This window comes from Protopterus annectens, chromosome 1.part1, assembly GCF_019279795.1.
Source record: "Protopterus annectens isolate FY-2018-M chromosome 1.part1, PAN1.0, whole genome shotgun sequence".
In the NCBI taxonomy this organism is placed as follows: domain Eukaryota; kingdom Metazoa; phylum Chordata; order Ceratodontiformes; family Protopteridae; genus Protopterus; species Protopterus annectens.
The window spans coordinates 167,466,290-167,489,973 of NC_056726.1; positions in this window are offsets into that span (position 1 = coordinate 167,466,290).

Sequence of the window (23,684 nt, forward strand, 5' to 3'; positions counted from 1 at the left end):
CTGTCGCACACTGTTATGCCAAAGGGAAGAAGTGAAAGAACCAATAAGAAAGCAGTTAGAACTCCAGCCAAAAAACACCCATCCCTCAGAATTAGCAGCAAAGCATACACTGCCACTACTGCTGTCATTGAGATTACACCCTAACTAGAAAAACAGATGAAACTGTACTTTAATGTAAGATTAAATGTAAAAGTGGGGAAAAGATTGGAAAGATATGGGGAAACATTTTAGGCCTAATTCCAAAATACTTGCTCAGTGTAAGTGACCACTTAATACCAAGAGGAGGTATTTCAGAATCTGGCTCCCAGTATAAGCCTGTTTATAGTTAAGCTTTATACCGAAGTATGTCACTTAAAGTTAGATCAAGTCTGTCGGAATAAGGGCAGGCTTACACTGAGAGCAACTCTTCTGGAATCTGACCCTTTGTTTAGCAATATAAAAATGCAATCTAAAAATTAGCAAGGGAGAACAGTCAGTGTAACTAAATGGAGAACCTGTTATTCACACAAACAGCCAGGTGACTATACAATACAAGTATAAGCAATGTTAATGGAAACTGTAATGTAATGCAAAAAATAGTAAAAAAGTAAACATAAGTATACATTTGCAAGGAGAACACTTTGATTAACTAGAAGGGGGGTACAAGCTGATTCACAACAGCCATGCGACTGTTTAAGATACAAAGCCAGCAACTTTAACCAAACAAAATGTAAACAGTTATACAGTTTGGTAAAATGTGAAATAAAGTACAGAAATCACCAAAACAACAATAAATTCAAGTATACAAGTACTTTTATGTTTAATATTGGGAGTTTAAGCTTTAAAACAGCAGAAAAAAAATATCTCAGAACATGTGCTTCTTCTCAACTGATCTGAAGTCTTGGGAAAAGTCAAAATACAAAACATCATCTACAAACAGAACCTTGTTTGCATTTTGGGGGCTCCCAGCAAATGTAAAGTTGGGGCCCCCGGACACTTCCAGTCTGAGTATCACTCTGTTACTGCCACCCCTCCTAAGCAACATTTTAGTTTATGCTGGAAAGTTTTAAGAGTAGTAAGTACAGAATGACTTGTAGCTTACCTGTTTGCTCCCTAACGCTAAATCCCTCACTATCGCACACTTACCTGTCCACTCCCTAACGCTAAATCCCTCACTAGCACACACTTACCTGTCCACTCCCTAACACTAAATCCCTCACTAGCACACACTTACCTGTCCGCTCCCTAATGCTAAATCCCTCACTATCGCACACTTACCGACTCGTGCTCACATGTTGCCCATGTCGGTGTTTCGGCTGTCGGGATTTCACATTGTCGATCATCTGTCTCGTCGGTCTTCTCGTGATGGTCTTCTTAGCGTCAGTGTTTTGGCGTGTCGATGAAGTCAAGGGGACCCATATATATATATATATATATATATATATATATATATATATATATATATATATATATATATATATATATATTTGCATTCATATATACATATATATATATATATATATACATATATATATATATAGGAGTACTATAGAAATATATTTTTCCCTTATGTGAAATGACTGTAGTGCATGATATGTTTGTAAAAACATTACAAATTCCTACAGCTCAGATGGTGTGGCAGTATGTTGCTATGACTTTAGTGCACAGGGTCCTGGGTCAAAGACTTGGAAGTGATGACTTTTTTATTAATGTTAAATGACCAGAATGCACGATATGTTTGAAAGGCATTACAAATTCCCACAGCTCAGATGGTGTAGTGGTACGTTGCTTGAGTGTAGTACACCACATCCTGGATTCGAGACTTGGCAGGGATGATTATTTTGTTGCTGGGCAGAACAAGGGCTGATGGAGACAGAGTGATTAAAGCACTTTTAAGCAGTTGTAAGCAGGTTTGCATGGTTTTGTGCAAAGCTAAGCAATGCTAATGGATGGTTAAACTGAGCATTGCTTAACAGTGTGCAAACTAATTAGCTCAGCTGACTGCTGTTTAGCATTCACATCTACACCAGCTAAGCATAGCTGAGCACTGCTAACCATTGCTCAATTTTCATTTTTAAAAATATCAGGATAATGACTTCATTACTCATTGCTGACATATTAGTAAGTGTATATTATATACATTACATGACATCCTTCTATGTGCTTTCATTACATTACCATGGGGGTGACTATACTGTATGGAAGACTTGTGTATACATGGATGATTTCATGTTATATGTACTCACACTTACATTTTAGACCAGCAACACTACACTGGTTGACAGATATCAATTACTACATAATTTAAAATTAAAATATTAATTTTAACACTGCTTTCCCATGTAAAAATAAAAAAGTGCCTGGCTTGTACTCAAACCATGAATGCCTGCATGCAAAGCCAGGACTCTAACAACTATGCTATCTTGGTGGGAGGATTTCAGCAGTATATTTTTATTTATATCCTATGGGATGTTTCAGCAATGCTGAGCAGAGGGCCATAACACGCACACCTGTTCAGCTATGCTTAAGCATACCTTAGAATGGAAAAAATATACATACATAAACCCGGTTTATTTACATGTATCTGTACTCCTTGTCAGTCACAGTAAGGGAAATTGTACAGGGACACATAGGGACAGATTTTAATTATTGGTCTTACAAAGTTAGGAAGTGTGACTGTGGTTTTCTAGCAAATCATTGGCAAATCACTCGGGGTTTCAGTCAGAACACACTGACAGACATTTGGATTTCAGACTTCATACCCTTCAGGAAATCCAGGCTACTGCAAACCTTTTATTCTATCAGCTTTCAGGGTTTGTCAGTGCAATATTTAAAAAGTGTCCCTATTTTTGCATCTTAATCCCCCATTATTTATGGCTTTGTACAGTTTTGTTGCTCTAGGAGGTTGAGAAGTATGTGAGGCAGGCATCTGGGCATTCTGCAGACACCTGTACAGTTGACGTCTATGGCCGTACAGCACTTTCTAATGGAAGACATTTTTCTTTCAGTCTTCACAGTTTTCAGGACATCCGTGCTACTGCAAAACTTTTATTCTATCAGCTATCAGGATTGTCAGTGCAATATTTAAAAATTATCCCTATTTGTGCTCCTTTCTCTCCCCATTATTTATGGCTTTGTACAGTTTTCTTGCTCTAGGAGGTTGAGACGTATATGAGGCAGGCATCTGGGCATTCTGCAGATACCTGTTCAGTTGACGGCTATGGCTGTACAGCACTTTCAAATGGTAGACATTTGTGTTTCAGTCTTCATACCCTCCAGGAAATCCATGCTACTGTAAACCTTTTATTCTATCAGTTTTATGGGCTTTTCAGTGCAATATTTAAAAAGTATCCCTATTTTTGCACCTTTGTCCCCCATTATTTATGGCTTTGTACAGTTTTCTTGCTTTAGGAGGTTGAGAAGTATATGAGGCAGGCATCTGGACATTCTGCAGATACCTATTCAGTTGACGCCTATGGCTGTACAGCACTTTCAAATGGTAGACATTTGTGTTTCAGTTTTCATACCCCTCAGGAAATCTGTGCTACTGTAAACCTTTTATTTTATCAGCTTTCTGGGGTTTTCAGTGCAATATTTTTTATCAGCTTTCTGGGTTTTTCAGTGCAATATTTAAAAAGTATCCCTCTTTTTGCACCTTTGTCCCCCATTATTTATGGCTTTGTACAGCTTTCTTGCTCTAGGAGGTTGAGAAGTATATAAGGCAGGCATTTGGGCATTCTGCAGACACCTGTACAGTTGATGGCTATGGCTGTACAGCACTTTCAAATGGCAGACATTAGTGCTGCAGTCTTCATACCCTTCAGAAAGTCTGTGCTACTGCAAACCTTTTTCTCTACCAGCTTTCCGCATTTGTCTGTGTAATATTTAAATAGTGTCCCTATTTTTGCTCCTTTGTTTCCCCATTATTTATGGCTTTGTACAGTTTTCTTGCTCTAGGTGGTTGAGAAGTATATAAGGCAGGCATCTAAGCATTCTGCAGACACCTACCTGTACAGTTGATGGCTATGGCTGTACAGCACTTTCTAATGGCAGACATTTGTGTTTCAGTCTTCATATCTTTCAGGAAATCAATGGTACTGCAAACCTTTTTTTCTATCAGCTTTCTCGGTTTGTCAGTGTAATATTTAAAAATTATCCGTATTTCTGTTCCTTTGTCCCCCATTATTTATGGCTTTGTACAGCTTTCTTGCTCTAGGAGGTTGAAAAGTATATAAGGCAGGCATCTGGGCATTTTGCAGACACCTGCACAGTTGACGGCTATGGCTGTAATTAGCATGACATGATGTTTACCATATTTCCACTATGTAGACCCTCTTACTGAATCCAAAATGCTGCGCTACTGTGTGTGCAATCTGCCACATGGCAAACATGGTTTTAGCGGATCATGTAGGCTTTATCGAGTCTGCACCAATTTTTTTTTTTGCATGCTGTGAGGATTTTACTTGCACATGCACAGTTGACTGTCGGCATTTCCATTGTTGACCTTTTGTGGTCCATGTTCTTGCTGTCAGTTGTGGTTTGTTAATATATAGGTGTCTGTGTGTATAGGTTTACTATCAAAATGTGGAAAATCAAAACAATTTTCCACTTTTTAATCAAATTTGTTATCCGAGTTTGGTAACACAGAATTACCAAAATGTCAGAAATGATAACCACAGTATCAACATTCGAACACCAGAGTTCCAATGTTGAAATTCCATGTTACCGTAATGTTTTTGCAGGGGCCAAGCCTCCCCGCACCTCCCATGTGGGGGGGCTGTGCACCCCACACCTCTGCATATTATATATTCCAACTCCAAGATTCCACTACAGTGAGAAAAAGGGTAAATTTCCCAGTCCCCATTGTAATGTGATCTATTATCAGAATGTCGATCCCACATTAGTAAATGCACAAAACCATTCGCTAATGAGGATTTGAACATTTTACACACATTCGGCCATCCTAGTTTTGCATAAGTGCCATTCCACATTTTGATAGTAAACCGTGTGTGTGTGTGTGTGTGTGATACAAGTGGTCTATTATTTTCTAATCACAAGTAGACAAGTAGCAAAAAAAGTGATGCAATCACATTTGATCTAATTATATTCGTCAGTACATTTTATCGGTTTTAACTCTGATAATAAAGCAAGTTTTGTTACTTTTTAATCACTAGTATGATCACAATGTGCTGTACTGTGCTAACTGGTGGTGCACTTTCAGTGCTTTTCTGCTTCCTTCCACTGTAGTGTGACTGCAGAGTTGTGATATAAAAGCATGTTTTTAAATTGTGCTGGATTACATACAAGTTACGACTAGTTGTGTTCAATTAGTTGTGTTAATATATTTTGTCTTTTAGAAGAAATGATATACACCTACATAAAATGCAGTTTTTTGTGGTTGAATGGTTGTTTTATCAAAAAGTGACTCAGGTTATTTTTTTCATCAATTCACATATTGTCAGATTTTGGGGAACTTATGAGACAGATTGTTTAATAGTGAAGTTGAGGGAATTATCCCGCTGTGCATTGTCTGAGTTGGTATACTTAAGTAGCAGGGGGTGGGAGTGCACATCCCACATGGGGGATGCAGGGAGGCTTGCACACATTACAAAAAAGGAGTATTTTGTGTTTTGCTGCAGGTTCCATATTTTGTATAGTTGGAAGATTTTTTGCCTATGATTTAACTGCTGGCAATGTGTGTTTCAGGTTGTTCATAGAATATTCATATATATATATATATATATATATATATATATATATATATATATATATATATATATATATATATATAGGTTTACTGTCGAAATCTAGAATTGCAGTTCTGTATTTATACAGGTAGATGAAAATATATTTCGAAAATTAAAGAGTTACTTGTTCAAAATGTCAACAGCAGTTAAAGCCAATAATTTGCAATTCAATATTATCAATATTTCCCAGATTACCTTGACTTCTGGTGATGTTTGTATTTATGTTTTGCAGAGGGCAAGCCCTCTGTGCCCCACATACCCCCTGCACATTATATTAACATACTCTGAGATTGCACTACACTGAGGAGAAGGGTAAATTTCTCAGTCCTCACTGTAGTGTGATCTCCAATTAGAACGTCAACCTCATATGAGCAAATGAACACTAACATTCGCTAAAGTCAATTCGAACATTTTCAAATCGGAATTATGGAAACTGGAAAAATGCATTTGACCATCCCAGTTTCACATTAAGTGCCATTCTACATTATAGTAAACCATATATATATATATATATATATATATATATATATATATATATATATATATATATATATATATATATATATATATATATATGGTTCCACTTCACAATATCGAATTACTGAAAACTTGAACTTCATATTGTTGAGACCATATGATCCAGTTTTCAGTAACTCGAAATTAGGAAGTGAAATAATAAAAAAAAAAAAAAAAACACATTGTTTCTGCATGACCCTCCCTACTTAAATATACCATCTCCGTGATTGCACTATAGCGAGGAAATGGGAGATCTCCCGTTCTGTGCTTCTGCATACAGCGCGGAACAAGAGATTTCCCTTTTCCCCACTGTAGCGCAATCTTGGAGTTGGTATATTTAAGAAGGGGGTGTGGGGGTGCAGGGGGGTTTGCCCCCCTGCAGAAACAATGTGTTTGGGGTTTTTTTTGTCTTTTTATATTACACTTCGTAATTCCAAGTTACTGAAAAGTCGATCATATGGTCTCGACCATATGAAGTTCGAGTTTTCAGTAATTCGACATTGTGAAGTGGAACTGTATACACGCACGCACACACACACACACACACACACACACACACACACACACACACACACACACACACAAGAAAAGCCATGGAAAAATATTTTGAGTATATACAAGGTTTTAGAACAAAAATTTGAAAGTAGAGTTAGGAGAAAGAATTTGACTTGGTATAGAGAGTGTAATATTAGCATAATCAGTAAAGCAAGAAGCTTTAGCAAGATTGCTATATGCAGGATAGTAAGTAGAAATGGCTAGGTGACGTGGCCAGAAATCAAACATTTGCATTGACTTTATTGAGGTTCACAGGTAGCTATTTATTTATTTATTTACATTTGTTGACCGGGAGTGTCCGACTGGACGTAGGTCCATTTTCAGCAGAGGCGCGGATAGAAAAGCTCCACAATTAAAATAAACAGACAGTAGTTACATTGGATTATATAGCGATTAACAATTTGATTAACATAGCAATTAATTACAAACATATTTACAAATGAAGAACATAGTACATCAGTAGACAACTAGAATCTTTATCTGCGAAGTACATAACAGACATTAACAAATGTTACAATAAAAAGTTCCTGCTGTATAATAAGTACTAGGCTTATGAGCATCTGAGCTTGCTATAATCAAGGTAGGTAATGGGGTGGAAAGAAAGGTAGTAAAGAAAGCTATTAAGCAAGTAGTACAGGAAACCACCAAGGACCCTAGCCCAATTTCCCAAAGCACTTTCTGGTTAAGTGAGTTGCTCAACATCACACAGTAAGGAAATGGAGACTGAAGAAATTAAATCATATACCACAGGAAGAAGCTCATTAACAGGTCATAGCTTTAAAATGGAGCTGAAAGTAGTGTAACTTGTTAGGTCTTTTAGTTTGTTAGAGAGTGATTGTCAAAGGTTTGGTATTAAGGTAGAGAAACTGCAGTTTAATTCTGGGGGATTATAAGATAAGTCTTGTCTGTGAATGACATCTGAAGTTGAAGTGTTGTGTTGCCTTTACTAAACTTGGCAGCCAAGGGTGTGAACATTTCCAAATGAAGAAGTTTGAAAAGGAGTGATATGAGAAAGAGCTCAGCTTTTCCCTTAAAGGGAAGCCAGTTGTCTTCCTGATAGTGTGACAGTAGGAAATTGGTAATGAAATGCATATTTTGTTGGACGGAGACCAGGGGAAGCAATATTGCAGTTGGAGGCTGCAGCAATAAAGAGAAGGCAAAACTCAAGCTGGGCAAAAAGCATTCCTTTTCCTGTGGTTGATCTAGCTAGTGGGCAGAGGAACTGTGAAATTTTATGAGCCCAGAATGGAAGATAGTTGATTTTGTTTCTAGTTTTCTTGAGGTAAAGTTAGACATTTAGGAACCGAACAAGACAGGCCACAAGGAATTTGAAGTATATGGTAGTTTTGATTTGAAGGTTGTTTTGTTCACTAATGTCAAGGGTGGTGGGGAGCTTTGAGAATTTTTGATGGGCACCAAAAAATACATGATCATAGTTTTACTGAGGTTAAGAAGTAGTCTGTTAGTATTAAGCCAGGAGGTGAAAGTGAGCAGTTCATCCAGGAGATTTATCATTAGCTATGAGTGGGGTGGGCTGCATCTTAATATTGCCATGTTGTCTGCATATAAGATGAGAGGAAGATGTGGGAGATCTATTGACAGTTTATTTATAAAAATGGAAAAAAATAGATGGGCAATGGTGTATCCTTGGGGTACACCTTTTCTGAAAGAAACTTTGAGAAAAAGGAAAACCCTGTCTAGACCTTAAAGTATCTATTGAAAAGGAAGTCTTGGAACTAGGCTAACACCTGGGAACTAATCCTGAGGGCAATTATAAGTCTAAGAAAAATGGAATGGTCTACAAGGTCAAAGGTCACACTGAGATCAACAAAGATAGCTCCTGTGAGGTCATCCTTGCCCATGTTCATAGGTTCATAGGTTGGTACTAGGCTATCGGCCCTAGGGCCTATACAAGCCTAGCCATAACAATTCCCTGGCTATTTCTTCCCACACTATTTACTTCCCTGGACCCCTGTCTAGCAGGGGGACTGATGTGATCCCCAGGGTGAATTTCTTTCTCCCATCCAATCGTCAAGGTTCCTTTTGAAGAGGGCCAAGGAGGCGCTCTGCTTGACATGTATGGGCAGCCCATTCCTGAATCTGGGGAGTCTCTGGGTCAGGAACCTATCCCTCCAGCATGTTTTGTTTATTGTGATGACAAGGTTTAGATCCCGGGAGCATGTGGCTCTGAGGGATTGGGATTTCTTTAAGTGTAGCATGTCCAACAGCTCTGGGTTTGACAGACATGGCCTTGTATGTTGAGCAGAGAGCGCCTCTGAGTAGACGATATGCAACAGAGTATAGCTGGAGTTTTTTATGCGGTCAGCATAGGGCATCTGCTTTAGGCCTGTGATTCTTTTAGTGAGGTATTTCTGTGGCCTTTTCAGTTGTTGCAGATGTCTTGAGAGGTACATACCAAATGGGGCGGTGTATTCTATAATGAGTCTAATGAGGGATGAGTACATTGGGACAATGACCTACTTTTTTCTGGATGAAAAGCCCTTAGTGATGAGGTGTGCCACATAGAAGGATTTCCTGACTGTTGTGGTGATGTGGTTATTGATGGTGAGACCACTGTCCACCTGTGTCCCTAAGTCTCTTATCACACTTTCGGTGTTTAGTGTACTGCCACCTATGTGGTAATTCATGGGTACATGTTTTTTCCCAAAAGGGATAACTATACATTTCTTGGCATTGTGCTTGAGCCCATGGCTCTGGCACCAAGTATCTGTTTCTGTAATGCCCTTTTGTAGAGTATCCACATCATTTGGGGATTCAATAATGGCTCCCAGTTTGCAGTCATCTGTGAACTTTGTTAGGCAGAGTCCCTTAGTGTAGGCCTGTACTTCAGAGAAGTAGATGCCAAACAAGAGGGGTCCCAGGACTGAACCCTGAGGTACTCCACTTGTCACTTGTCTGGAGCTGGATTTGGAGTCAGCTACTTTTACAGTGTGGGTTCTGTCAGTAAGCCAGTTGGCAACCCATCTAGTGACGTAGGGATTAATGCCCAGCTTAATAAGTTTATCTATGATTCCAGAGTGGGGGATGGTGTCAAAGGCCTTAGAGAGGTCCAGATAGGCTGTGTGGACTGTCTTATCCTCATCCACGGCTCTGGAGACTGATTTGAAGAAGTCAATCAGGTTCAGGAGACAAGATTGACCCTTCACAAAACCAGACTGGGTGGGGTCCAGTGTTTGAAGGTTGCCAATGTCTTTGTTTATAAGTTCCATGATAATACGTTCCATGGCCTTGCAGATCAGGCTCATCAGACTGATGGGGTGGTAGTTCCCGGGATCCAAGGTGGATACCCCTTGTGGAGTGGGATAACTGTAGCTGTGCGCCACTCAGTGGGCACGAAGCCTGAGGTGAGGGTATGATTAAACATGGCACTTAACTGAGGTGCCAGTTCATTTTGTAGTTCATGTAGTACACAGCCCGAGATGTCATCTGGTCCCATGGATGCTGTATTCTTAGCTTTGGAGAGTGCGTTTTTTACCTGTGTGGCCATTATTACCAAAATTTGGCAATCTTCCGGTATTGAGATTGGCCGTTTAGTGGGTGAGAGGGGGTTGAAGCTGGCACTGAATCGATCTGCCAGGACATTGGCAATATCCTTGGGATCAGTAAATTTAATGCCATTCTGCTGTAGCTCAGAGCAGATCTGGGCATTGCCACTTAGATTCTTGACATAGTTATAGAATGCATTGTGGTTGTCTTTGGAATCTTTGGCAATTTTATTTTCGTAACTAGCTTTGGAGGATTTTACGAGGGATCCCAGCTTCTTACTGAGGCTGGTAAGGGAATTTTTTGCATTGTGGGATTTTCCTCTTTTCTGCAACAGTTTCTTCCTTTTGTTGTAAAGTTTGTTTATGGCAGGGGACCACCACATCGGCTTCCTTTTTTTGGAGGAGAGCATCTTGGTTCTATTTGGGATGGCAATATCCATGCATGAGTGGATGTGCTCGTACAGTGCCTTAGTGTAGGACTCAGCAGTCAAACTTTCAGTTCCAGTCTGCATGGGTGTCATGAAGTTTGTCACTTCTGACTTGGGTAGTATGAAGTTGGCTTTGGAAAAGTTCTTTATGGAAGTTTCCTTACTGGGGAGTGGGGGTGGGATGTGGATGTTAAGGGTGATTAGCTTATGGTCTGACCTGACCAACGAGGGGGTGACCATAGGTGTGGAGCATTGATTTCCCATGTTGGTAATTACCAGGTCTAGGATATTGGAGCCCCTGGTGTGACTATGTATTAGTTGATCCAGGGTGTTGGAATTTGTGAATTCCAAGAACCATTGGGCAAAGGTGTTGGTACACGAGTAGTTTTCCCAGTTAATAGCAGGGTAGTTGAAATCACCCAGTATTAGGGTGTTTGGTTGTATCTTAATATTTTCCAGTATGTTTAGAAAGGTGTAGTGAGAATCTTGGGGCATGGTGGGGGATCTGTAGCAAGCTACAGTTTGGATTGCAGTCTTACCTAGTGTTAGTTGCACCTGGAGAATTTCAGACGCATTGTGTTGGGCAACTAGCCTGCTGGTGTGAATATCCTTGGTGAATATGAACACTCCTCCACCTTTAGTGTTTCGATCCTGGTTTGGTGGCCGGAAAGTGTGGTAAGAGTTGTAGCCTGGTATTGCAGGGGTTCTCTCTGGAGCCTTGAACCAGGTCTCAGTTACTGTACAGATATCGATGTTCTCCATTTTTAGGAGTGCTTATGTTGAGTGAGACATCATCAGTCAAGGTCCAGAGAGCAGTCATAGTGCTCCTCCCAGACCAGAATCCCCTGGAATATTATCATATACATCTGCTGGAATATCATCAAATACTGCTACCTGCTTGCTTCCATGCACCCCTTCTCAGTCCAAGTGAACTCTTCCCAGTGGTGGCTGTAAATAAACTCCTCTTATGACCCTAACTAGACTGGACTGCCTGAGCAAGTTGTCTTTCATAATCCATTTTGACAACTGCAGGCTTAAGTTATGTCTGATGTGGAATCCCTTTCAGGAATGGCTACTTCCCCCCACTAGAAGAGGATACAAGCTTTTGTGGTTATCCAGAGTAGCTGCAGTCTCAAGACAACCTAGCACTACTATGGTACCATCTCTATTAGCTCACTCACATGCTTTTATTTCCTCACCTAATCTCTGTAATAATTTGGGCTATACATGCCTCTCCTAGCTACATTTGAAAAAAAATGTTGTCTTTGTTATACCAGTCAGTGAAAGCAATCTGCTGGGGTAGCACAGCTTGTCCTTTAAGTTTCCATGTGTTCAATTCATGCCACATATCTACCAGCTTTTTTTTTGTTTTAGCTTAATTAATTATGACCCTCACCCCCCCCCTCCCCAAGCATGGCAGCATCCATATTAGGTTGTGTGGGCAATGAGGCATAGTCTAGGGAAGTGCATCTATTCCTGGCACTAGGCAGATATGCCCTCCAAGTCCACTCACTCTCCCTAGCCCTGCAGTATTTTTCACAAGTTCTGGCCTCCTCCAGTACCTGAGTTATCTGCCTACCACAAACATTATCACCTGTCTTCCCAAGATAGACATGCCCATCCTCCCTGCCTAGGTCATCAATTTCCAGAGCTACTGATCGAACCTGGGTAACCTGCGCAGTAGTCAGGGCTTTTTCCCTCTATGCCACTAGCGAAGGTATCGCATTCATATTATTTAACTCCAAGAACTTGGTATGAACTAAAACCAGTAGATTCCCCTTTTGCCTAAGGAGCATGTTGTGATGGTTTAGACTCCTTCATGGTTTCCATTATAATTATTGTACTGCTAGGTAACTCTTTCTTGTGGGGTTGGACCTGTTGGCTAGACAAAGGCCATACTTTCTACCCATCTCCTCTTCAATGATATATTCCTGACTTATCATCTTGATTTTATTATATCTTTAGGTAAAACACTAAATGCTTGCTCTCTTAGCATTAGTTTTTCCAATATTTTCAAAAGTAGTAATTAGAGCTGGCCTGGCACTGGAAAAGCAAAATGGGAAGGAACAGGAGTTAAAGAGCATGGCCTACTCACCTCCTGATGGAGCAGAGAGGATAGGGGATGCTCAGGGAGCACATAGAGAAGTGTAATTTCTTATGCAGAGACTAGGGAAGCCATTTCCCATGTTGCAGCGGAAGGGTGGGGCTGCCCACTGGCAACATCCCCTGTGGAAGATAAGTATGACCACCATGGCACTGCAAGTCATGTATTCACACAGATGGCAGGCCAAAAAAAAACTCAAGCCACCCCAATGGCTGTCTCAGTGACAGGGGAGCAAGTGAGCTAATTTACCAGGAGGGGGCTAAGAGTTGACAGGCAGTAGGGGGAAATAGTGATAAAAAGTAGTAATTAGAGATCTGCTCACCCACTGATTAAAGCAAGTACCTAGTTCAGCAATGAAATCACAGACATTGTCTCCTGGTTTTCTTCTCTTTTCTCTAAACTATTTCTTATAATCTTAAGAACTAAGTTTAAAGGAAATCAGTGCCACTGTCTTTGGTTTTCTCCTCAGTTTTCTTAAGGATTTCTTATAAGCTACTGGTGAACATTTAAAGTATTCACACAGAGCATGTTGGACTTACTGTAGTCTAAACACATATCATATTTTTTATTACATGCATATCCCTGTCCTGTCCAAGAGAAGAAAAGTTAAAAAGCTCACCCATTGTTCCTATTCTATTAGGCACTGATTATACATATGATTAAATGCCTAAATAAAGCTGTCAATGCCATCCACTCTTTATACTGAACAAACAGTTTAGTACTAATGCTGGTTTCCAGGGTTAGGTTTTTATTCTTGTGACTTACATGGATTTAAAGAAGACTGAGCATTTTCTTCTCATGCTGACATTGCTTCTTCGTCTCTGTAGCTTCGGCCTCCCTATGCTCTCACTGTTTTTGCAACTCAAGCTGCTTCATTCTTTCAGCTATTTTGATATCCAGTTATTCCATCTACATCTCTTGCTGTTGCAATTCAGGCTGCATTTTGAGATCAGCTAGAGATATACTGAGCTGCCCTTTTTATGCAAGCTGCCCTCCAAAAGCACTTGCCAGGCAATTTGCAGGTGCAGTAGGCCAAAAGTACAGTTGTGTAAGTAAACTTCCCATAACAGTAAATGTTCGAATGACCACTGCTGCAGTAGCCTAAACTACACGGGTTATATCCTGTCAAGGATATAACAGACAGCTTCCAAAACTTCAGGGCACCTTCTATGTGTCAAACTGTTAGTCAGCTTGACATGAGATGCCTAAAGTGGAAGGTTCTGGTGCCAAGTCCTTTAGAGCACAGGACATTGTTAGGTGCAACAAAAAATAAATTACCATGACCTGACATAAAAAACACACCAAAAAACAAGGGGGATAGATGGAGAGAGTGGCTACTGTGATCATTCAAACATCTACTGTTATGGTCAAATTAATTACTCAGCTGTACTATGTTCTTCGTTTTGATCACTGCTGCAGTAGTCTAAGCTATATGGGTAGATCACCATAGCTTAGAACAATTGGGATGTGGAAGGAGAAGAGTCCAGGAGCCTTGCAGTGTTTTGTAAAAGTATGTACAGAGAACCAAGTTGCTGCATCGAGAATATGTCTAGAGTCCAAAACATTCCAAAAAGCCATAGATGAAGCCAAGGCAATGGTAGAGTGGGCCTTGGTCTTGCCTGGAATAAGTTATATTCTGATGGGAATAACAAAAGGTAATAGCCTGAGAATCACATTTTGAAATAACCTGATTTGACAAAGGTTGCCCCTTCTTCTTACCTTCACAAGAAATGAACAACTGATAGGAAGTTCTGAAAGATTTTATTCTGTCAGGATAGTACCCATGTCGTCTGTGGACATCAAGGTTTGGAATATTCTTTCTCCCTCATTTTGAGGTTTAATAAGAACCCAGTGAGATGGATAGTTTGGCTTAAAGTTAATTGTGAATACCAGTTTAGGCATACAAGAATGATTAGTTCTCAAGAAAACACTGTCTCTGTGGAAAATGAAATAAGGCTGACTTACCATAAGAGCTTGAAACTCAGATACTCTTCTTGTAGAAGTCAGAATAACCAGCAAAACTGTTTCTCATGTTAAGAACATCAAGTCAGCCAGATGAGCTGACTCAAATGGAACAAGGGTTATCATTTCTAATACAAAATTAAGATCTCAAGGAAGAGCCACCAGTTTTCTTGGAGATCTCTTATGCAAAACTCCTTTCAAAAACATTTTGACAAGGAATGTCTTGAAAGATAGGGACCCATGGGCAGACATGCTGAAATGGCCATCAAATGAACCTTGACAGAGAATTAAGCCAGGCCATAGCAAATAGCAAAGTAACTCACACAAATATTACAAAACCAGAGAAGCACTAGTCCTGAATGGGTGCTGGTTATGTTGTTGCCACCAACTAACAAAAGTTTCCATTTGCTAATATATGATTTATTAGTAGCGGGCTTTCTTGCCTTCATTAGAACCTGCTGCAAGTCCTTAGTAAACATGTGCCTAAGATGTATTAAGATCCTATCATCCTTGAAGTTGTTTGGGGTTAGGATGTATCAAACAGCCCTGCTCTTGTGTAAGTAGATCCAGTCTGTGAGGAAGTTTGCAGTAATTGCCCCTTGCCAATTCCAAAAAAAGGGAAAACCACTGTTGCCTGTGCCAGAACAGAGTCACCAAAATGATCTTGGGAGGTTCCTTCTGAATCTTCAAAAGCACCCTAGTTATTAGTGGAAAGGGTAGAAAAGCATTTAAGAGCATTCCTGTCCAAGAAAAAGAAAATAATAGGCATCTGTCTTCCTGGCCTTCTTTCATGGAGTGTTAGAGCAGAATTTTGCTAGCTGATTGTTTAGTGAGACAAAAATGTCTGCTTGAGGAATTTCCCAAAGGTAGATCAAATATAGGAAGTTGCCCCTGATCTAGATTCCATTTGTGAGGGTCTGCCTTTGCCTGTACAGCCTGTCTGCCTCACAGTTTTGCTCTGATGGAATGTAGGACACCTGTAGACTGAGATTGTGCTGTAAAGCTATATCCATAGGAAATTTAAACACTGTTTCCCCTTGTTTGCCATCACTGTGGTATTGTCTATAACAACTTGAAGTCATCCGGTGAAGCAAAGGTGATTCAGAGAGTTGAGTGCCTTGATAAGGGCATACATAGGTTCATAGGTGTGTACTAGGCTAATGGTCCTGGAGCCTTTACAAGCCTAGCCCATAGGATTACCCTGGCATCATGCCACCCGATCTTAGTTCCTAGTGCCTCTGTTGAGTAGAGCCACTGGAGTGACCCCAGGGGTGAATTTTCTATTTCCCATCCACTCATCAAGATTTTTCTGGAAGAGGGCCAGTGAGGTGCTCTGTTTGACATGTAAGGGAAGTCTATTCCATAGCATGGGCAGTCTCTGGGCTATGAGCCTGTCCCTCCAGCATGTTTTGTTGATTGTGGTAATGAGGTTGAGGTCTCTGGAGCATGTGGTGTGGAGGGATTGGGATTTCTTCAGATGCAGCATTTCTAACAGAGCTGGGTCAGACATGGCTTTGTAAGTCAAGCAGATATCACCTCTAAGTAGACGATATGAGACAGAAAATAGTTGGAGTTTTTTTGAGTCTGTCCATATAGGACAAGTGTTTAAGGCCTAGGATCTTCTTTGTGAGGTACTTTTGCGGCCTCTCCAGTTGTTGCAGGTGTCTAGTGAGGTACATGCCAAATGGGGCATTGTACTCAATGACTGGCCTAACGAGGGAAGAGTAGAGGGAAACAATGACCTCTTTCTTCCTGGATGCAAAACCCTTAGTAATGAGATATGCCACATAGAAGGACTTTCGGACCACAGTGACAATGTGGTCGTCCAAAGAGAGGTTGCTGTCAACCTGTGTTCTCAGATCTCTTATAATGCCTTCTGTGTTCAGTGGACTACCATCAATGTGGTAATTCAATGGAACTGGGTTTTTCCCAAGGGGGGGGGTGACGACACATTTTTTGGCATTGAGCTTAACCCCAATTTGCATTCCTTTTATATTTATGTGCTTGTGCCTGTCTTTCTTGAACCGATATCTTGCACTTTTATCCCCCTTGACACTGTTCCCCAAAAAAGTCTGAGGTGTTTGTGGCAACTGACTGTTCTAGAGCACGGGGAAGAAGGGAAGACCTGTATTCAAGGATATTTATTTTTATTTATTTGACATCTGTTAACCGGGTTAGTCCAACTGGGCAGAAGCCCTTTTTCAGTGGATGCCTGAGGAGAAAAGCTTCAAGAGAAGAGTACAAGAAACAAATAGTAAATAACAAGGTCAATTGTTACAGGTGAACAAAAATAATATATGTAAAAAAAATAAACATACACAGTACAAATATGTCAGCAGTAAATCAGACAAAATAAACAGAAGAATGAGAATGTACAATATGCAAGAGATAATACAGTATAGATAAATATAATAAGAAGTCACAAGCTAGCACAAAAAATAATGAGAAACAGAGAATAAGTATAGAAATATATACAGGAGGAAAATCCTAGGTAGGAAGTCAGTGAAGACTACTGTAGTAGAAGCTGAGAGGGCAACAGACTGTTAGTAGAGCTCTTTTATTTTACAGAGGAAGCAGCATAGAGAGGGGGTAGAAGAAGCCAGGAAGTACAGAAGACAGGAATATAGACTATGTTGGATCATTACAGAAACATGACCATGATTTACGGAGGATATCTTTTAGTGCTATTTTAAAGGTGTTAGGGTTAGTGATAGATCTGACATTTAGTGGTAATTTATTCCAAGCATTTGCTATGGAATAGCTTTAGAATAGTTTGCCAGTATTTTTATCGGGCTTATAAAGTTGTAGTAGGTTCTTTTGAGAGCTATGGAGACCACAGTTGGGAGTGTAAGACTGGATGAGAGTAGAGAGAGGGACAAGATGATGGTTCATGTAAGACTGAATGAGCCATGAAATGCTGAGGTAGTAGAATTTGGTGATGAAATTCCAGCCACTGCAGGTTTTTTAGGGCTATGCAGTAATTGAATGTATTAAGGTTGGTTTGAGGCAAATAGTGCAGTTTTGTTATAGGTAAGTTCTAGTTTAGTCAGAAGATTAGATTGGAGGTATGTGAGTATAGTGGCTGCATTGAGAAGTGTGGGGAGTAGTCACCACTAATTGATTTCTCTTCCCACAAATCCTAGAAGTGTAATCTGAAAAGATAATGGGTGTTGGTGCTGGGAATAAAGAGACTTCAGATACCACTGTATCTTCCTCATGTGAAGTCTTGCCAGAGCTATTATGAGAAGCATATATGCTATGAGACCCATACTATTCCATCACAGTGGCCAAAATCTGAATAGAAAATCCCTGGAATAGATCTAAATATAGATCTATTGTTTTCCTGGGAAGAAAAGCTCTTTGTACTGAGCTGTCGGTCTACACCATAGGAACACAATCTTGTGTAATGTGTCAAATAAAGACTTTGGAATGTTCTCTTGCTATCCCAGCTTGTATAGGAGATCTTTCAACCAAGTGAGAGATTCCTGTCCCTTTGAAAAAGACTGCAAAGATAAGCAGGCCATCTAAATATGGAAAATGAATGCAATACAAAAAAGAAGGCGACTGATGTATAAACAGCCTCAGAATCACCAATGTGTTTCACCACTCGTACAGCGTAAAACTGATTTATTGCAGCAAAGCACGAAAAAATTCCAATAATAACGCTGTAATTAACTACATAAGGTTAAGCGCTTTCACCCAAACCACTTTGGGCTTCTTCAGAACATTTTAAAAACAATGAAAAAAGCTTATATACACTTTTTGGAACCAAAAACTTTTGAAACAGTTAAAGCAACAGTATCCGATAGTATATACCAGCATATTAATCAACCCTCCATATCTGTGCATCAAAAACATGAATTTAATTTATCCTGACTGTAAAGTCTAAACTGATGAAAATTTCATCATAAATATAGAACTGTTCGACCATAAATTGTCAACCTTATAAATTACTATATATAAATAAAAATTTGAATAAATAAACTATGTATGATTAAAATTAATATACTATGGAAACACTGTATATTTAATTAAAATCTAGAAATGACATGAATAATAAATCTCCTAACTATACTCCACAATTGATACAAAATATATTAATAAATAAGTATATGATTCCTATATGACATATCTTGAAACTAATAATTAAAATGTACATCTATTTACACATACTAAAAATATGACTCATTTGAATAATAACCACATGGTCTGCTATAATGAATGATTGTATTGCATGTTATAACCCTCTTTCTCACTAGAACTATGTGATGTTAAACATGAAGTACCTTACTAGTGCGACATTTCCAAAATGGGCTTACATGGGATATCATCATTGAGACCAGGGGGGTAGTTGTATCCAAATATATCTGCCACCATACTTCCTTGTAACTCAACAAGGTTTTGTGATCACCTCCCCTAAGGTCCGTGTTGATTATGTCTAAAATGGCAAATTTAAATTGATGTAATTCTCCTTTCTTCTCAATATGTCTATATAGTGCATTTGTGGTGTCTTTTGTTCTTATACTATATGTATGATCATAAATCCACTTTTTAAAACTTCTTTCTGTCTTACCTATGTAAAAACTGGTGCATGTACTACAATTTGCCATATACACAAGCATTTTTGTATTACAGTTTCCTTGCTTGAATCTAACTAATGTCTTAGATCCATTGTCTAAAATAATTTTATCAATTTCCAATATGTAAAAGCAGTGATTACATGTACCACATTTCTTACTATGTGTTGTAAATCTTTTCTTAATGGTTTTTGCCCCTCCAGAATGTTGTTCTAAATATTTCTTAATGTTCCGTCCCATTTTGTAAATAAAATTAGGTTTAGTACCCATGATGTCTAACAATGTAGAATCACCTGTTATCAGATACCAATATTTATATAATATATTCATCACTTCCTTGGCTGCTAAGTTATACCGTATGATGAAAGATCTTTGATATAAGCCTGTCACAGTATTATTAGTGTTATGTCCAAAATTCTGACACAATTTAATCCCTATCCCAGCTCCTAATAGAGGCTTGTATTTAATACCCACTCCAGTTCAGTTCCACACTTCAGTTACTGGTAGTACAACACAACACAATAAAGGTACTGTTTTCACCAATACTCATTCTGTCAATCGTTCAGAAAGAGTTGGTACAATAAGTAAAGGCATTCAATTTAATCAATTTTGACTACAAACTGTAATTTTGATAGTACTAAGCATAATCAAAATATCAATTCCCCCAACATGGGTAATGTTGGGAGTTTAAAAAGTATGATTTATTTGTTGGGTAAAAAACTAAAGAGCATAAATGGATTGAAAGCTGACAATGCTTATTTACTCAAATGTATTGATATGAAAATAGTCCCAATGGGATTAAGGTTCTTTAAACAACCTATGGGCTTAGTATTAACTAATTGTTAGGAAAATGTATAACTGCAATGAAATATGTAGGCTTAGTGTATTAAAATGTACAACTGCAATATGCAGGTTTAGTGTATTAAGGGTTAAAAGGAGTTAATACATTTATTCTGCTTATTCTGTGTGAAAATATGCAGCTGCTAGAAGCTCTGAAGAGAAATTATTCTGCGTATTCTGTGTGAAAATATGCAGCTGCTAGAAGCTCTGAAGAGAGAACAATGGATGCCTGTAAATCCACCATGGTCAGCAGAAAGTGTATTGAGGCCAGGACTGTAACTTGAATGTATCATATTAGAACTAGAGAAAGAATTGTGAGAAACTAAGGGAAGCTGAAACAAACTCAAGGCCAGGTTGTTTTTCTCAAAAAACATGTTTTTGCAAGACAGCAATTATTTGACCATGTCAGCAGCAAATCTAATAATAGCATCTTTCTGTGAACTTGTAGAAAACTGTATAAAAACTGTAGGCTGAACTATGGAAAATCAGACAAACCTTGCACCTACATGCTTTGTCTCCTTGCTACAAGTAATAAAGGGTGCCTTGCTTGAACCTAACGTGCATTGATCTTTGTGTTTTCCTTTACAGATTGATCCTTCGGACCGGAATCCCTCTTTTCACCTCGGATCAGACGTCCAGGTGGCTGAAACCGTATGGGGAAGAAACCAAATCGGTTCTTCTTATATGTAAAGTCCTCCGACTGAACTGTCATCAAAAGAGGCCAGCCACTTTCTGATCTGTGACTGAAGGACGGGTTTCCCGTGGATCGGTGATCAATCACGTGGGCTCACGTAAGGTGAATCTACTTTTTTTCTGTTTTAGGATCAGGGACTAGATGTGTATTGTTTTTTGTCAGATTGTATTTTTCTTACAGTCAGGGATAAGAAAGGTACTGTCTTGTCATAGATCAGGAGAAACATAATAAGTAGACTTTAGGTAGTCATTCTGAAGGGACTATAACAAAATCCGTGGTACACGTTAAAACTAGAGAGTCAAGGTGAAGTTATGTAACAATCAAAAGTAAGGGAAAATGGGTAATAACTGTGCAAAAATACCCCGAGACCCACCGTTAACGGATGATGCAAAATATATGCAGTCACAGCGCTCAGACAATGTCAGATACTTTTCAAAATGGGTTATTAAATACGAATTTGATGGAAAATTGGAAAAATCCTCACTCATCAAACTTATTAAATGGCTTAAAACTGATTCTAAAGGTCAGGTAAAAAAAGCAATGACAGTTAGGAATTCCCCAGGCACACAGGTGGCTGGAGGAAGTAAACCGTAGGGACCAAAAGAACAAGGATTCAAAAACAATGTTTTTAGATAGGGAGGATAACAACCTAGTAATAGCAACAGCACCTCAGCCTCCCCCTCCCTTACCAGAATATGGAGCGAGTAGACAGGTAGATCCACCTCTGCTATATCCTGTGGTCACTGAGGATAGGGACGCTATAAAACTAGCTAAAATAAGGGATCCCATTGGAACTAGGTCCCAAACAAAAGCAGGTAATCGAGAATTGCAGAAATATAAAGACACACAACCTGCGGGAGAAGAAGAAGAGGAAATATGTCCACTCATAGAAGTACTGAACCCTCAGGCTGGGCAGGATAATCAGGATCCAACCATCTTAGTATACAGACCCTGGACTCCGGAAGATATCTGGAAAGCTACAGAAGGGATTCCCCATCCGAAAAATAATTTTAGGAAATTCTCAGATGATTTACAAGGAATGAGGCTAAGTTATCATTTAAATGAGGAAGAAATAGAAAAGGTAGTTCGACAAATTGTAGGGCCGGACTGGTACATGATTTGTGGCAATTGGAATCTTCGTGATGCTGAACAAAAACCCCTTCCTCATAGCAGTGCAGATTTAGATGCTGGAGTAAAAGGACTTACAGACCGCATCTCTGAAAAATGAAAACCTAGGGCAGACTGGACATGCACTAATCAATGCATCCAACAGGAGGGTAAGACAGTTGACCAATATTTCGCTAGGTTACTGGAATGTTTTAATAACCACTGTGGGATGCAGATCCCCGAAGACCAAAAACAAGATTCCTCATATGAACAGCAGTTGAAAAATGCATTTCTGAAAGGTAGTAGTGCACCTATAAGCAGTTTTATTACAAAACATATGGTTGATCATTGAACTGGCAGGCTACAATCACTACTCGAATATGCTAGGCATGCTGAAAGGCATTTCAATAGCAAAAAGAAAAAGAAGGCTCAAATATTTTCTGTAGAGGACGGAGCGGATGTTTATGTAGTACACCCCGGAAAGAAGGGCAAGAAAAATGCACAGGGAGGTAGGCAGTCTGATCAACGATCAGAAGACTTTGAAGGACGCAAGAAAAGGGGTGAATGTTTCAAATGTGGTAAAAAGGGACATTTGGCAAGGGATTGCAAGAAAAATAAGAAAGCAACTACGGAAAAGGAAGGTGAAGACTGACTATATGATAGTCAGGAATCATTAGAAGGGGCTAGTGCAGAAAGGACAAATGATAATGTGAAAAGGGAACTAAAGGAAGTACAGGGAATTGATGACAGTGAAGTAGAAGATGAAGTACTAGACTTGGCTTTATTGAGCTTGGAGCTCTACTTAGCAGATACTAAACCAGAAGTTATACTTTCAGTAGAAGGCAGGGAAGTCAAATTTTTGTGCGACTCAGGGGCATCAAGAACCGATACACCCCTCCAAATTGCTAGAAAACTCAGAATCATCTGACTACATATTAGTCAAAGCAGCTAATGGGCAGCTATATCGGGAGCCCCTCTCCCGCAATATTAGAATAACTGATCCTGTTAAGAAAAGTAAGATTGTAGTTTCTGCAAAGTGCCCAGTGAATCTCTTGGGCAGGGATCTCATGCAGGTATTTGGTATAGCAGTAGTCCCAACCATGCAGGGAATGGAAACACAGCGACAAACTGACACCTTTACAATGCAATTAGGGGGTGAAATATTTTATTGGTATAGTCAGGACTTGGTCACAACTGGTCCAGGGACTGTGACCAAGGAGCTGATGAATGTAGCTATCAGTAAGTTTCCCTCCCTCGACATTGATAAACAACACCTGTTACATTGTACCCTATATTTTTGTAACAAACCAGGACCCAATAAGGAATATGAAGAAAAATTATTTAAGAATCATACAAATAGATTGGTACTGCTTAACCTGTACTGGGACACAGAAGGGAATACTGTAGTCAGCTGTTCGCTGCCTCAGGGATTTTTAACGCTTTATAAATCTAATCGATTACCACATGTTAGCCTGATATGTGATATCCAAGGAAGGTAGAACATTAGATGAGGACAGAAAAATGGCAATCTTGCAGGCACCAAAGCCTACCACCAAGAAGGAAATGATGTCCTTCTTGGGAACGACTAATTTTTGTCGAAGCTGGATTCCAAACTATGCCTTGGAATCTGCACCCTTAACTGACCTTATATATAAGACACCCATGGCAG